At 34.0% G+C, this 16,640-nt stretch overlaps 1 pseudogene; it reads right to left on the minus strand.

The window, feature by feature from the left end:
• LOC149536948 (protein TRANSPARENT TESTA 9-like) overlaps window positions 1–16,640 on the minus strand; it is a 128,987-nt pseudogene that overhangs the window by 109,972 nt on the left and 2,375 nt on the right.

A 16,640-nucleotide genomic window follows, 5' to 3' on the forward strand; every position in this document is an offset into this window, starting at 1 on the left:
ATCCAATCAATCCGACCAATCCACCAGCCTCACCAAGGTTATCCCTTTGATAGAGCTTTGTCAAGGGTAATCTAGCTTTGTCACTTGCTATCCCTCATCACATTGAGCTAAAGGTTAGGATCCACAAGTGGTCAATCTCATGTCATACCCATAGGATCATTAGTCTATCCTTAAGTTGACACAATCTCCACCAATCTAGTGCATAGGAAAGAAAAACTCTCACTTTTTGACAACATGCCCTTGAAGTCTTCCATCCACAAGAAAGCCAAAAATCTCCAGCCAATCCTCCTTAGGTCTATCATACAGCTTTGACTCTCCCTAGGAAATCCTTCCTCAGCCAATCCAAAATTTGCACTTAATCCAAATCCAACCATGAGCTTTCGTGTTCATCCATATGCAAGACCCCATCCTCATCCGACTCATCATCAAAACATGCAATCCCAAACCTATCATGATGTGTTCGGTCATATTGTCCTTGCTCCTGCCACCTCCTATTCCAATGATGATGAAAATCTTGTTGACTATGACAGGTATATTGAAAGCCTTAGAAACATTCCCTCAAGTATCCCACAAAATCCATGCATTCTTCCAAACTATCTAGTCATGCCATCTGATATCCCAGCTTCTCCTACATCACCCAATCAACCAAGCTTCCAATCTTCCACCCTCATCACACCAGCTATTCCTATCAATCCACCACCTCCACCTTCAACACACGAGTCTCCAAGGAATCTCCTAGAGGAAATACAAGAAAAGCCACCTCCAATAGTCAATAAGCCATGTCATCAAATCCAACCATGTGAAGTAGTCAATGATGAAGATTCACCATCTATAATATCACCCCCATCTCCCATAGCTACCATCCCCATACCATCCATCAAATTGCTTAAAATCCTTCCACTTCCCACAAGCATCAAAATCCCACCACCCATCGAATCGCTCCAAATCCCATCCACATCTCCTCCTCCAAGCATTATCCAAATCCCATATAATGAACCTCATGCATCCACTCCCATCCATTCATGTCAAGATCTTGTCCAAAAGTATGTTGAAATACCCTCCGACAGAACAGCAGATCCCGCCATCCCACTTATTCCCCTACATGATCCACTTTTACCATCCCCTCCATATCTAAATCCTACCATCTTACTTACTCCATCTCAAGATCCCTTTCCCTCAGCCCAACCAACTCAAGATCCTATCCTCCCATCTCCTCTGCTTCATGATCATACATCTCCCATAATCCATGATGATAGATCCATCGAAAAAGAACTAATTATCATATCGGAAGCTCCAACTCCTTTAGCTAGTAATGGACTCACATCTTGTGTTCCAAATAATGAACATCATACTGAAAAAAGAAATGAAAATGTATTTCTAGATGTTGGTATCCCCGCTATTCTTGCATGTTCCCAAGTCCTTCCATCTCCACCCCAAAGCCTCATCCATCCATCTTATTCCACATCTATTTTGGGCCCTCATCCTACTCCTTATCTCCAACCCTCCATTTTGGGTCCATATATCCCTTATCTAAATCACACACCCTTTCCATCCATTTTGGGTCCTTACATACCTAATATGAATCCTTTATCCCCTCCATCTATTTTGGGACCTACACGTTCCCCGTTTCCATCTATTTTGGGCCCATATCCTTCCTTCCCTCCATCCATTTTGGGCAATTATATCCATCCATATCCTATGTTATAATCTATCCTTCCATCCCCTCAAATCCACCAACTAGATTATCAAAGGCACTCACCCTTGAATCCCTTCCAACCTTTAAACCCTATCACTCCATCAATTATCCCTCCATCTCCTCCATTCTCTTGTTCCCATCCCATGGCTAATAGAAGCATATTGGATGCCAAAATACAAAATAATAAATCCAAGTCTCAACATGTCCCTTCTAAAATACATGTTCAAAACAAGAAACATTTAATCCCAATCAAAGAAAAAGTCAAGAGGCCACAAAAGCCCAAGCTAAAAAAGTCAAAAATCATGTGGATACCCAAGATGCTCATAAAAGAAATGCACCTCAAAGAAAAATCTCAATTGGCATCCATTCATGCTACTCAAAAAACCTCATCCATCCATCCTTCATCCAAATCCCCATACAAGCATCCTTCATCCCCCCAATCCACTTTTAGTCCATATGCTTCTTATCCTAAATTTCCCATCCTCCATCTTCCAGCTCTACTTTTAGTCCTTATCTTTCTCTTCCTCCATTTTCTCCTCAACCTCGCTCAAAACCATCTTTCCCACTACTTTATCACCTCTCAAGGTGTGTTCCAATGATGATATTTCCATTTTCCTCATCCATTTACCCACAAGCCTTATGTCTTTGCATCCATTATCTGTCAAACTCCCACCCACCATTCCACTTTTTCAATCCAATCCTTTTTCATCCATCCTACCAACCTCTATGAGCCAAAAATAGCTGAAGAAAGCCAAAATCATTCCAGCTAAGTCCAATGTCAAAAAGTCAAAAAAAGTAAAGAAAAATAAAGTGTCCACTGGTGAAAACTTAGCAATTCAAGTGCCTTGGACAAGTACCATGATGAAAACTTGGTAAACAAGTGTCATGCATAATCCAACCATCCCCAGCTTAGCCTATCATCCTCATGCTTTTGGTCACATCTTGCCATCCAGCTCCATCTTCCAATTTACCCACCTATCTTTCATCCTCCAGCTTTTATCTATCACTATATACTTATCTTCTGCAACCTCACCCCATCATCCCAGTTATCATCCATCTCCCTAGAGCCTTCAGCTTTTCCATCCTAGCTTCAATCCTATCACATCCATCGTAAGACCTCCTTTCACATGTCATCTCCTAACTGGGGGCACTATATTCCTTGGATATCTTGTCTTGTCGATCCTCCCTTGTCATTGGTATCTCGCTCTAGGCTATCCTCATGCAAATCCAATGTCATCCTCTCATTAGCCATTCACTCTAGTGCCATCTATCAACTCAGCTACCACCAACCATAGCATTGTCCCCATCCTTGGTTGCAGATCTATCATCATCATTGGATGCATCCTTGCACATCCATATCTTATGATATCAACTCATCCTTAGCTTCTGCATCTTGCACCAACTTGAGCCATCCTACTATCTTATCATTCAGAGCTCCTATACAGCTTGTAAATAATCTTGTATCCAATGCTTGTATCATACCTTGTATATCCAATCTTGTCCAAAATAACTTGTACATTTGTACCATATCTTGGTTCATCAGCTTGTACATCCTCTTTAGCTTAGTACCATTTGTATCTATCCAGCATTCGTGTCAATTCATCCTTGATCAGCATCTTGCACCCATCGCACATCTTGGTTAGCTATTCCAATGTATCCTTTAGCTAGATTTCTTGTCACCAAAGTGTTATCTTTCTTAGTTCAGCTTTCCAGATGCATCACTCATCCAAATCCACCAGCTTAGGTGCTCTCCGATAGGTCATTGCAGGATATAGCTTTCCTCATGTCTGATCTTGGTCCGTTAGTACCTCATCCTACCCATCTCGTTGGCAAACGGTTCTCTTTTGGATTTTCGCTTTCTTTTGGTTTGGACTCTTCCATGTTGGGTCTTGAAATATCTTTTCCAAGCAATCTCCTTATTCCCTCCTCAAGGTTTTCATGATCTTCCATATCATGGTATCCTATGAATGGGGCAATCAGAGCATAAGGTCTTGATCATGTCTTTTTCTTGTTTTCTTTTCTGCTTGTGGGTTACCCAGTGTTGTTTCCACACTACTTCCTCTGGGATTCATGTGTGATACTGGGGCAATCCTTGCGTGTTTGTTTTGAGTCAGTTTGTCAATCCTCTGGACAGTTGGTGAAAAGGCCTTGATGTTCTTGGTAACCTTGGCAATTAACCAATAGTCCTATAGAAAATCTAGTGCTCAACTATATGGTGGTACTTCTCTTTGAAGTATCCCCCCACTCAAAAAGCTTCAATGGTTTTCCTTCATCTCCATTATCCCCCATCCATATCCAGCATCTGTCTCTCCTACCCCAGCTTATGCATCAGTATCTCTTTGAATCACTCCTCACCTTTAGCTTTAGGGATCCACAATCCTAGTCTTAGGGATCCACCAATCCAAATCAATCCACCAAGCCTCATCTTTCGAGATCCACAATCCTAGTCCTAGGGATCTCTGAAACCCATCTTCTGCCAATCTGACTCTTTGAAATCCTATTGCATCAGCTATATAATCCCCTCATCCATCTCCCCATCCTAGATTCCTTTTATAGCACTCTGATCCTTCATCCTCTACAATTCCTGGGATCTTAAGCTTGCTTCCTCTTGTGCCTCTGATTCTCCCTTTATCATTCTCCCGTAGTGAGAGTTTGAGCTAACTAAACCTCTTCCCTTAAGCCAATCTGAGTCTTCTTGCTCATCTCAGATTCTTGTACTTTTCAAAAAGTCGTCGAGCCTTGCTCTCTCTCCCTGCCGCCTTCTTGAGGGGGCATATTGCAGTCCATTCTCTCCTCTTCTACTCTAGCCTTGGGCATTTTATTTTCTTATCTTTGATGCCATGCCACTTGCGGCATCACATCAAAGAGGGGCAAAATATAGACACCTAAAAACATTTAGAAAATAAAGTATTTTTATTTTCTAAAAAATTCTTGATGACATCATCATTTATTAATTAATTATTTATTTTATTTATTTATTTATTTCTATGCCATTAAATCCCTTTATCTTAATTAAAAATATTTAATTAAGGAATCCCTCCCAAAAATGTATAAATCTTATTTAAACATTATTTCCTTATTTATTAATTATTTAATTAATAAATTGACCAAAAAACCCAAAATAAATAAATAAATTATTTTTTGCCCAAAACTTGGCCAATTTCCTTAAGACCACTAACCTCTTCCAAAATCTTCTAATCCTTCTTTAATTTTTATTAAAGGCTAATCCCATCATTTCCTACCCCTAATCCCAACTCAAAATATTTAATTAAGATTAAATATTAATCCTTATGTTTATTAAAAATGTTTTAATAAATATCTCCTCAACCCAAACCCTTGAAATAAATAAAACTATATTTATTTCCTAAAAATCTAATTTATCCTCATCCTAAGAAGTTCTAGACTCTTCTAGAAAGTCTTCATCCTCATCCTAGGAAATTCTAGACTATTCTAGAAAGTCTTTATCCTCATCCAAAGTCTAGACTCTTCTAGAAGATGTCTTTAAACCTAATCCTAATCCCCTCCTAACCTTGTCACATTCCCTAAACATGGGTTAAGACTTACTAACCCAAGCCAAAGTTAACAAATATCTCCTCTTTCACCCACCCTCGTTAAATGCCATCCACTTGCCTATCCCTAAGATAATCCTAAACCATCCTAATCCATCCTCTAATCATTTGCACAATCCTAAGCAAGCTTAAAACCCTCCTAATCAAGCCCAAGTCAAAATTGCTCTCATCTCCCTCAAAATATCTCAACCATAAAACTTTATGAAGCCCACAAGGTCATAAATGACTCTTCCAAGCCCTTTTATTGCTTATGAGGGTCTTTATAAAGATTTTATCCCTTGAGCCTCCTTTGTTGACTCATCCTTCCCCTTTCTTCCATCCTCTCACCCTGTGACATGTGTCACTCCCTGATTGGCTATAAGGAAGCACAATCCATGTGCTCTCCTCTCATGCAGTTTGAGCCCTCCATGAGATTTTTCCCATCTTTGCATCTTAGCCCTCAATCCCTCAAACCTCTTGCCTATAAATTGGATCCTTTTCCTTTGCAAAACAACACAATCCATGAAGTAAAGTCATAATGCCATTTTAAGAAGCCATTTTACATCAAAACCATACACTCACACCCAAATTCCAACTCCATTTGAAGCCCTTTTTGAAGTATAAGCTTGAGCATACATCTTATCTATTTAGACAAAGCCACTCAACAAGAGAGATTCTTATTGAGAGAGCTCATTAATGACTCATATTCTTAATTGAGAGCTCATCTTAGTCTATCTTGAAGTTTATGAATTTTGTTTAGTTTGTAGAAGCTTTATTTAAATTTGGTTTCTATTAGCATACTAACATTGCTCATGTACAACCTTGATTGCAGGGCAAACGCTGTCAGTATGGAAACCTCTAACATGTTACTATTAACATCCATCCATATCAAACTCTTATAGCTACCAAGCTCTAGAGGAATAGTACCAAAAAGAGAGTTGTTGCCTAACTGGAGTATTGCCAGCTTATCCAATTGCCCTAGTGAAGATGGTATGGAACCATTCAAACTATTGCTTGAGAGGGAAGTCCATACGAGATTGGAACAGTTTGCAAGGCCATGGGGAATTTTTCCTGTGATGGAGTTGTGATTAAGGATTAGAGTCTCTAAGCTCTCGTTGTTACATATTTTCTCAAGGATTTCTCTAGTAAGCTAATTGAAACAAATGATCAGGTCTTGCAAATATGGAAGCGAACCTAATAGGGCAGGAATTGATCCATTCAAGCTATTGAAACTGAAATCTATGGACCTTAGATTATGACAATTGGTGAGCTCTGGAGGTAGCTGACCCATTAGGAGGTTGTCAAGAAGATAAAGCTTTTGGAGAAATGAGGAATAGGTACAATTATCCAGTGGTATGAGGGAAACGTGATAGTCGCCAATTATTATATTCCAGGAGAAAATGTCTCGTTCACTTAATTGATCAAACAATTTTCAAGCATCAACTAAATATACATATATATTCTCATTATTTAGATTTACAAGTTCCATTGATGGACACTCTTATTTCATGATTTCAATCAATACATTTTCCTTCCCAAGAGATTTTTCCATTATACTCAACTACTACCTGGACAATTCCCTTTAAAACCACTGAAGAGAGTGATGTGCATAATACAGTTTCTCTATACAAAATTTAAACGTCCACAATGGAATTGCATATAATTGACACATTCACCACATGAAATTCTCAAAAGACATTTAGAAGACATGAAGAAGATAGGAAGATAGAGTGAAATAGAATATGCAAAATAAACTCGAGAGCCTACCTGGCCTCTGATGCTAATTCACTTCACGTCAAGAATTTGTAGACAAGCCTTCCTTCCTAGTAGTTGTCATTCCTCCATCAACCACCTCCAAGTGACTAGGAGTGCTTATAGAATCATATGAGAATGTCCATACACACTAGGAGAGCCTGTATATAAAGGCCTCTAAGATGCATCTAGAATGTTTTTAGAAGGAACTAGGAGATAAGCATGACAACTAAGCACATAACTTCCACGATAAGAAGATAAACATGATGAGGTGTTTAGAATTTTTTATACACCATGTGCTCAAATAATATGCTAACTCCTAAGTGTAGACAACACATGCATAATTAGAGTAGAAACTCCTATGTTTTCTACATGACAACTCTTGAGAGTTTGCATACTCCTATGTGAATAAATATTAAAATAATGCACCTTAATTTATTTAATAATCACTTTACTCTTTTAAATTTAATTTAGTAATTGTAAATCTCATGCACTTATCATGTGGTCATGAAATTTTAATAAATTAATTTCTTTTCCAATTTTAAATTCATTTTTGAAACTTAATTGATAAAATATCTATTAACTTAAATCATAATATTATTTAGCATTTATTTAAAAATGAACTCTAAATATATTATTATTAAATTAAATAAATATTATCATGTTCCAAATTTAAACTTATAACTTTCATCTACAAATTTAATTATTTTATTTAATTAATTTCCCAATTAATTAAATAAAAAAAATATTAAAATGTCATATTAATTTTCCATTAAATTAAATCATTAATTAAATCTTTTAATTAGACTTAATCAATAGAAAATTCACCAAGAAAGAGTTCGGCAATGATGGCAAAAATGTGAACTAGGGCAGGCACTACATAAGTGCTCTTCCATTGAGCTAGCACCCTTTAAAGAATTAAATAATAAATTAGTATTTGTTTCATTTCATTCTCAATATAGCACCCAAAAAGGTTATGGGCTTGTATTTCTTGAAATAGGGGCAAAAAGGCAACATGCAATCAATATTATAGTTTAAATGCTCTTTCTATTTCAAAAAAATAATTCCATTTTTTCAAACTTAAATCAGCTAAAGGAAAAGGTAACTAGGTAATGGATTTTAAATTTAAAAATCTATTGCCATTTATTGTAGAAAATATAATAATCCTAAGAGGGGAGAGGTGGGGAGGAGAGATGACTTAGGCTTATGCTGAAATCTCTTACCAATTACATTTGTAGCTAGATCTATTAATAAACATCTTGTCAATGTATCATATTGTTAGCAACTTAGTAATAATAATAAAGCAAAAATCATCCACATGACAAGTGCAAAGGATCAGCAATATATGAACTTTTATGCCTGCTACTGTTTGAAGGTGACCCCAAACATCATAATAAAATATAGGAGGAATTTTTAAAGATATAATGTTCCCATAATTCTTTCTCCACCACTATAGAAAATTCCTTAATTCTTTGTAGGGAAAAGGATGTAGGTTTTCTAGAAGATTACTAGTTGTGTCAAATATTGCATTAATATAATTAAAATGATGTGCTTTCATTGTTATATACACAACTTAGATTTTTGCATTCATATAATATAGATCTTCAAATTTTCAAAGCAGAAAAGTGAATTCATTTTCAGATTTAATACAAGAAAATTCTATTAAAAGCATTGGTGATTAAATTATTCATGATCAAGGGATCTATGTTTCTTTTCAAATAGAATCAATGTTCATAATGTGGAAATAAACAAAGGGTTTGTTTAGTGAGACCCAAAAAACAGTTACCTCTATAAGCTTTTCTCTCAGCTCATTGACCTCTTTTGAATTTTGCACCATTAAAATATGTAGCAAACAAAGATGTTAATATACGACCATGGAATTACCCAGACAAAAGAGAAAGTAAAAGAAATATAGATACACTAAAACCTTTATGAATCTACCAATTAAAATTCATATTTATGTGCTAACTAATCATAGACCAAAAGTTTGACATTTCCCTAGAGAAGAAGCTACTGATACTATTTACTATCAAATGCAATAAATAGACTTATTATATTAGTAAAGAATGTGTTCCGATCACCATTGTCTAGTGAATAAGATGCTTTTGGTGAAAACCCTTTTGCTGATTCTAGAATAGGAGAAGGTGGTTGTGGTGGTAGAACAAAGACAACCCTCAATTTTGTTTCACAAATATCTTTTCTTAGTTCCTTGTTGAACTATATAGCAAAGAATTTAACATATACCGAGTTGAAGCAAAATGCAAAATTTAACTATCATTCCTTTTCATTTATTAGAATCAAAATCTGTATCATCACGATACAAGATATCATTGATTTTGATCAATAGGATGATCATCATCCAATGACTATTATAGATTTAATATATAAATGGGACTTTAAAAGTAGAATTGTTGAGCTTTGATATATATTATAATGCCACCAAAGGACATTTATATATCATCTATCTCAAATGCAAAGAAGCCACTTAACATTTAAATTGATATAGAAGTTAAAACAAACTAAAACAAAGGTTTTCAATCAAAACCAAGAAGTTGTCCTAGGAGACCTAGAAAAGACAAATGTGTTCATTAAAGACCTCATGAGGAAAAATAGAACAAAATTGACAATATAATTACTATCTACACAAGATGATATTTTGATATTAATATTGATAAAGCAACCACAAAAGGCTCTAATACTTTGACTTCCATATTTTGACAAATAGGCATTGATACAAGATAACAGAATCCAAAGAGCCAAAAAGTGTTCTAGAAAGTAACATAAGAACAACTCAATCACTTCATTTCAGCACATAATGGAGAACCTCCCCAAAATGGTAAAAATAGAACTATTCAAAGGTAATCAAATTCCCAATTTAAAAGCCTTAATAACAAGAGGGTTTAGAAGTTGAATGAAAGCTCTAAGAGAGATGAAACATTCAAGTACAATGTGATGAAAAACATGGCTTACATACCATCATGAGGTAAGATAAAATATTTTAGAGGGTCACTAATATTTAACCCAAGCATATTTAAGAATGAGTCAAAGGACAAAGGACCATGCAAGTATGAAGCTACTAATTTAGAAGAGTGGCCCCAAATGGGGACCATGTGAACACTAGAAGAATAGATATAAAGTCAAATTTGTATTAGGGTAGTTGCCATTAACTAACATTTAAGAAACACTAATTTCACCGTCCAGAGGAGATATTTGAAGAGATGTCCTCTTATTGATACAAGCTACAAATGGCATTATTTACTTGAATAAAACTAGAAATATTTAGATGCTCAACCAAAAAAAAATACTTACTGATTAGTTTCACTATAACAAAACATAGATTTATGTGGGGAAAAAAAGATAAGGTTAATAACTTGTCTGCACAAGTGAACAATTTTTTATTGACATTTCCAATATCTAGGAAGGAAATTTCCAAAAGAAAATTAGTTACACTTAGCAACAATATACAAGATAGTTGTTTTAGCTCATATTGCTAAATATTAAAATAGAAGAAGATTAAAAAGATAAAGAAACAAAAAGAAGAGTGATTCCCAATTCCTTTGATTGTTTGCTCTAGAATTAGAGTAGATTTTTTTTCCATGGTTTAGTCAGAGGGAAGACATTGATCAAAATTTTAGTTTCACTCACCAATCAGCATTGCTACATCCAATCATATGGGGGATGTGCATTTCTATGATTAGAAGTTTGAACCTACATTAGAGAACAATGTTTGTTGTATGGACTTAATTCTTGAATTTTTGATGATTGCATTGCTTCTCAATGTATTAGTAATGATTGTAATAGTAGTTGGGATCCTCCTTGGTAGTATCCTAGACAATTCAATGCATAGGAAGTAAGTTGTCATCATGTTCATACAATAGTTGTTGATAATGATGTACCTAGTATCACACCTCTTAATTAAGATTAACATCCTATATTCAACAGTCACAAAACATGATCAATCTTTAATGTTAGTATTATTTGAATTTGGATAAGAATAATATATGTAGTCAAAAGCATTATCTGGTAAGAACATTTTCATACCCAAGAACCTTTTAGAAAGATTAACAAAACTAGTTGGAAGTGCACTTTTATAGTTCTTGGCTCCAGGTAAATTGATTTATTGTATTCCTAAAAAATGTAGTTGTGGAAAGTCAAAATTGGTAAAATTAAAAGAACATGTTTTGATTAAAATTTCCATACTATGGCAATTTTTGGCAATTCTTCTAGTTTTGATGAAAATGGTTACAGCTATCAAGCAAGTTAATGTTAACTTCAAGAACCTCTATTGACTCAACCATTGTATGTTGCTCAAGATCCTTAGAAAATTCCATCATGTTCTACTATTCATATTTATCAATTACTCATTTTTCAAGTTGTGGTTCTTCAAGACTTCAAATGGTGTGACTTTATCTGGAAACTTTAGAAGCTCTACAAGGGAAAAAACCTATTAGAGAGAAATGTCTCTAGAATAAGCTAGTAATTTCTATAATTCAAATTGATATGTTGCTAAAATTTTCAACTATTTTATCGGTCTTCTCTTCATGTCTATATGATTAAATGGGGAACACATGCAATTAATTAATTTTTTTTAATTTAGACTATAGGTATGAAATTCCAATAAAAGCCTAGATCCAAATTTGCCACATATGGTCAAATATTGAAAAATTAATTATAAAAGGGTAGGAAGTTTGTAAAAGGTCACAAAATGTTCATTTGGATGTGTCAAGGGTGTTAGGTCAAGTTGCAAAGGTCATTTAATTAAAGAAGTTGCAAAAGTGCAAAATTGTAAAATCACAATGTTACATCAAAATGAGTCTAACCAAACAAGGTGGTCAATCTAAGTTGTAGTTAAATAGTGGTCCTAGGCCAAAAGAATATATACCCTAAAGTTGAGATTCTATTAATTGAATGTATCACATAATAAAACTCAAGATTCTAGCTTAAATCAAAAGAGTAAACACGTAACAGGATGTGAACATGGTAGGCACTACATGAAGTACATTGTGGGCTTTCATTTCATCATCTTTGGAAATCATTTTTTTAGATGGGGTTTTCATCTTAGAGGTGAAGAGGAGGGCTTCTTTGAACTATTTGTTAGAGGACAAGGATCTTCTCTCTAATTTAGTGGCTGACAAGAGTGAAAGACCACTCAAGGGTTGCTCTATAGGAAACTTTACATAGAGGTTTCACTTGTACTTATTTCAAAGATTTTGGAGGGCTCCATTGAATTCATTTAGATGAAATCAATATAAGAATTTATTTCACATTGCAATAGGAGGAATTGGTAGAATTCATTTTAATTTTTAGAACAAGGGCAATTTTGATATTGTTCATCAATATTTTCTTCTCTTAAAGCTAGTTGCACTTTCTTGGAGTAATTGTAGCAAACCCTAACTATTGGCATGGAGATTTGGTAGGTAGTCTGAGTGTAGGAAATGTGAGTTTTGGATGTATTAATATTGTAGCATTATTCTACATTGTATAGTAGCAAGATCTCAATTTACACAATTCAAGGAAACAACTTATGTATGTGACCAAGATAATTTAGACTTGCACCTCCAATCAAATTCACTTATTGTCATATGTGATATGTAATGACTAACATAGTCACTTATTTGGAATACTATTAAGTAGGTAATACATATTTTTGCTAATAGTAACTGAAGTAAGGTTTTCAAGAGGTGCAAAAATGGTGTCAAATTTTTGGGATGGGTGACTACAAATCTACTGGCTACTCATGGTATCCAACTCTAACTTGTAACTCTTACCAAGTTCCTTCTATTATTAATTAGGAATAGATTCATCAATTCTCTCAAAAGGAACACTTAGCATGTCAATTCAAATAAAAGCCAATTAGTCACTTTGAAGGCAACCAAAGCATACAATTTTATCTAGTATAAAGTAATATTCTCTACTCTTAACACTTTAATAGATAACCTATTGTATAGGTACCAATGCAATTATTCTATAGCTCAACTATCAATGTCAAAATAGGAAGTCTATCTAAATCATGATAGTAAAATTGGGAGCCAAATTAGAGGAGGCTATTACTAACCTTTTAGTCATGGGTACTCACCTTTAGGGAGGAATAGTCATATGGTTTCAATGGAAGTATTTAAACCATTGTTTTATTGATTAAGTTGTAGTTGGGCATTATTTAAAAAGAGAATAAAATTTAAATACACTTTGATCAGACATTTGAACTAAAAAAATTTGTGCCTTCATTGATGTAGGTAAGATGCTCAAGAAGGAAAATGTAAAGAAAAAATGTAGGGAAGCATACACAAAAATTCTCCATTCCTTGAAAATGTTTGTATGTCGTCCCATGCCATAGCTCTAGTGCAAAGCATACAAATGAGTAGGTCCACCAAAGATCTCATCATTTTCATGGACAAGATAGTTTATGAAGAGTAATAAAAAGGGTTGTGAGAAGCGAAATGGCAGGTAGGAGAAAACCCTATGGCTGAAAAGGAATCTTATATCGAGTAGAATTATAGCAAATTCAGGCTATGGCAGCTCATTGAGTATGACAAGATCATCTTCATTGACTCTGATCTTCTAATTCTTTGAAACTTAGACTTTCTATTTGATCTCCCACAAATCACAGCCATAGCTAATGATAGATTCATCTTCAACTTGGGAACAATGGTGATCAAGCCCTCTAATTGCACTTTAGATGATTTATATCAATGCATTCAAATATATTTCTCTATTTTATGATTCTTAAAGGTTTGATTGTTATAAGGGATGGTTCCACCCAAGGGTTTCTATTGTTTCTATTTTATTTTCTAATGCAAAGAAAATTGAATAAAAGTATTTTTTGAAATAAAATTTTAAAAAAAAACCTTGAGTTGAAGTGGTAGAATAGAGTACATGAGGAATTGAACAATCAATTCTTCAAGCAACCATACATTAAAAATTGCAATAATAAAATAAGTAGGGCCACAAAAATATTTTACATTGTAAGTAACACATATATATGCAGATATAGAGAAAAAAGTGGGGGGAAGTTGTAGCGTGATCTTTATTTTTGGTTCTAAAGTGTAAGAGACATGGCTAGGAGCTCAAATTGTTGATATTTCTATGAGCATCAGGGACCAAGAAGCAACAATATTGCATTCCACTAATTTTTTTATTTAAAGCTTTCAGAAAAATCTGGCTCATGATTAAGAATTTCTTTTAGTGCTTGCATTAGTGGAGCTCAAGAATCAAAGTGGCTTATTTATTACCAATCTCAAACAATGTCGCTAGTTATGTGAGGACAAAAAAATCACAATGTTTGTAGGTGATCAATTGAGGGACTGCTACTTTAAAAACATTGATGGAAATAAGGGCAATAATAATGCATCCAAGCTAGCATAAGCTTACCTCAAAATGGGTTTCTTCTGCATTCCACTTTCTTGTTGAGTAGAATCTGGGGAGTAGGTCACTAGTGAATCAAGAGTATTTTGTTGTTTTTCTTGCTTCTGCATGTTTAAATCTATGGCACTTTCAACATCAGATGTAGTTTCTTGGTCCAACTTTCTAGCCCCTCATGAAAAACCTACAATAGATTCATGGCCATTACACTCACTATCCAAATGTAAACTAAACATCATGAGCAAGCATAGAAGAGTAGATCCAATGCTATTTACCAAGTCTTTGAACTGGACTTCTTGTAAAATTAAAGAAAGCAAGTACAAACATGTGCAAGCACACAAACTAGTACCCTACAGATAATTATTGGAGCTTATTACCGATAAGAATTCAGCATCTAGGAAAAACAAAAAATAGGTCAAACTAAAAGAAAAATTAAAATCTCTTATAGAAATCAAAAAGAAATTTAAGTTCAGTATGTTTATCTCTCACAGTAACAAAAGATGACTGAAGAGAAGGTAACAAAATTATCAAAATGAATGAGTGCAAAAAATGATGTGTCATTAGTTTACTCAAATAGGAAACACTAGCACAAATAATGTTATTGGAATAGAAAAGGTTTTCTCTAATCTTTTCTAGTGCGGCATGCACCTTCCCAATAATCTTGGAAGAATCAAAAGTGTGGCATTAGCAGTTAAATAGTTTTATTGTTTACATTAGAATAAAAATGGTAAACTTCATTCAAAGTGATCATCATAAATTAAAAGAATACTTACTTCGAGTCATTAACAAAAATCTCATCCAACTTAAAGCATTGTTGCCTCAGAATCTTCACTATGTCCAAGAAGTACCTCGCCAATTTAGGACTAGTGATGAATTTATGAATAGATTCATCACTAACTATGATCAACAAAACATAAAACTAATTAACTTGATTGAGATTTTTTTTTCTCTATAAAATTAAATCTAGTCATTATCAAGCCCACAAAAAAGCCCACAAAAAATGCTACTAGCATGCAATACTAAGAAAAATTAACAAACTAAACATATGGCTACAGAGGACATATTATTACCATGGTAAATGTTAAGTTTCAAAGCACGCATAGCTATTTGGACCATATTTTATTCATGATGAACAAATTTGATTGCTTCACTATATAATGGAAAGGAAATGACTTCATATTGTAAATTAAAAAACAATTATGCATTCAGAAAAAATATCTTTGGCATTTTGATAGTGATAAATATGGAAAGAAGGGTAGAACTAGGTGCAAAGAAAATTGAAACAAACTTTTCACTAGAATAGAGCATGTATATTATATTGACTTTAGAGCCAATAAAAAAACATAAATGGAAGCTATAAAGTTAAAGTTCCACAAGCATTGAGCCCTACCTTTCACATTACTAAAAAGTACAAACTAGTTAGTGTATATACATTAGATTCAAGGTAATTCACTATCACACCATAAAAACTCAGATAAACAACCATTTTCTAATCTAAAGCTTATCTTACAGGAATTATAATGTACAAAGAGTAGGTAAAAATACATTTTGAATCTTTACAAGAAGAGAAATTGTATTCTTATCTAGCTTTCCACTCATTGTCCTATAAAATAAAGGTTAGCCCAATTAAATTGCAACATAATCCCTCTATAATAAATGGATAACATCTAAAAAAGCTATACAAGAACCAAAACCAAGTTTCAAACCTCAAAAATTATATATAGTAGTTAAGTAGTTACTCACTGCTGAAGTTAAATCAATATAGGATGATACTATTAACATGCCCATTGCTGAACAAATAATCTGCATAGATTGACAAATTACACTTTAAAACAACATTCAATGGCTTTCCACACATAGCTCCTTTTGGAAAATAGTTTCAAATGATTTAGTGCAAAATATATGCCTTAAGAAAGCCTCTTCATTTGAACTTACAAATTGCCTACTCACTCTGCAAATTATGAATCGTGATGTTCAATAACTATAGTAATTGTAGAGCTATACTCTCTATTTTACTAATCTTTAGAACACAAAGGTATTGTGGCATTACCTTCTTCTCCTTAAACAATCTGCATGTAGCAAAGGTCAGAACTTGAATTTCATAAAAAATATCAAAAGAATTGTATGCAAAAAATATCCACCAAAAGAAAATTAAAAAATTAAATATATGAGTTTACAAAAAACATCTTATTCACATTCATATATTCCTTTACAATACCTTTAGACCCTAAGCCATATACCTTGTAGTGTTAGTGATTCATATTTTGAAAATAAAATGAAAAGTA

Source organism: Cupressus sempervirens, chromosome 10 (genome assembly GCF_028749045.1).
Source record: "Cupressus sempervirens isolate cs-2001-9-10 chromosome 10, ASM2874904v1, whole genome shotgun sequence".
Taxonomy (NCBI): domain Eukaryota; kingdom Viridiplantae; phylum Streptophyta; class Pinopsida; order Cupressales; family Cupressaceae; genus Cupressus; species Cupressus sempervirens.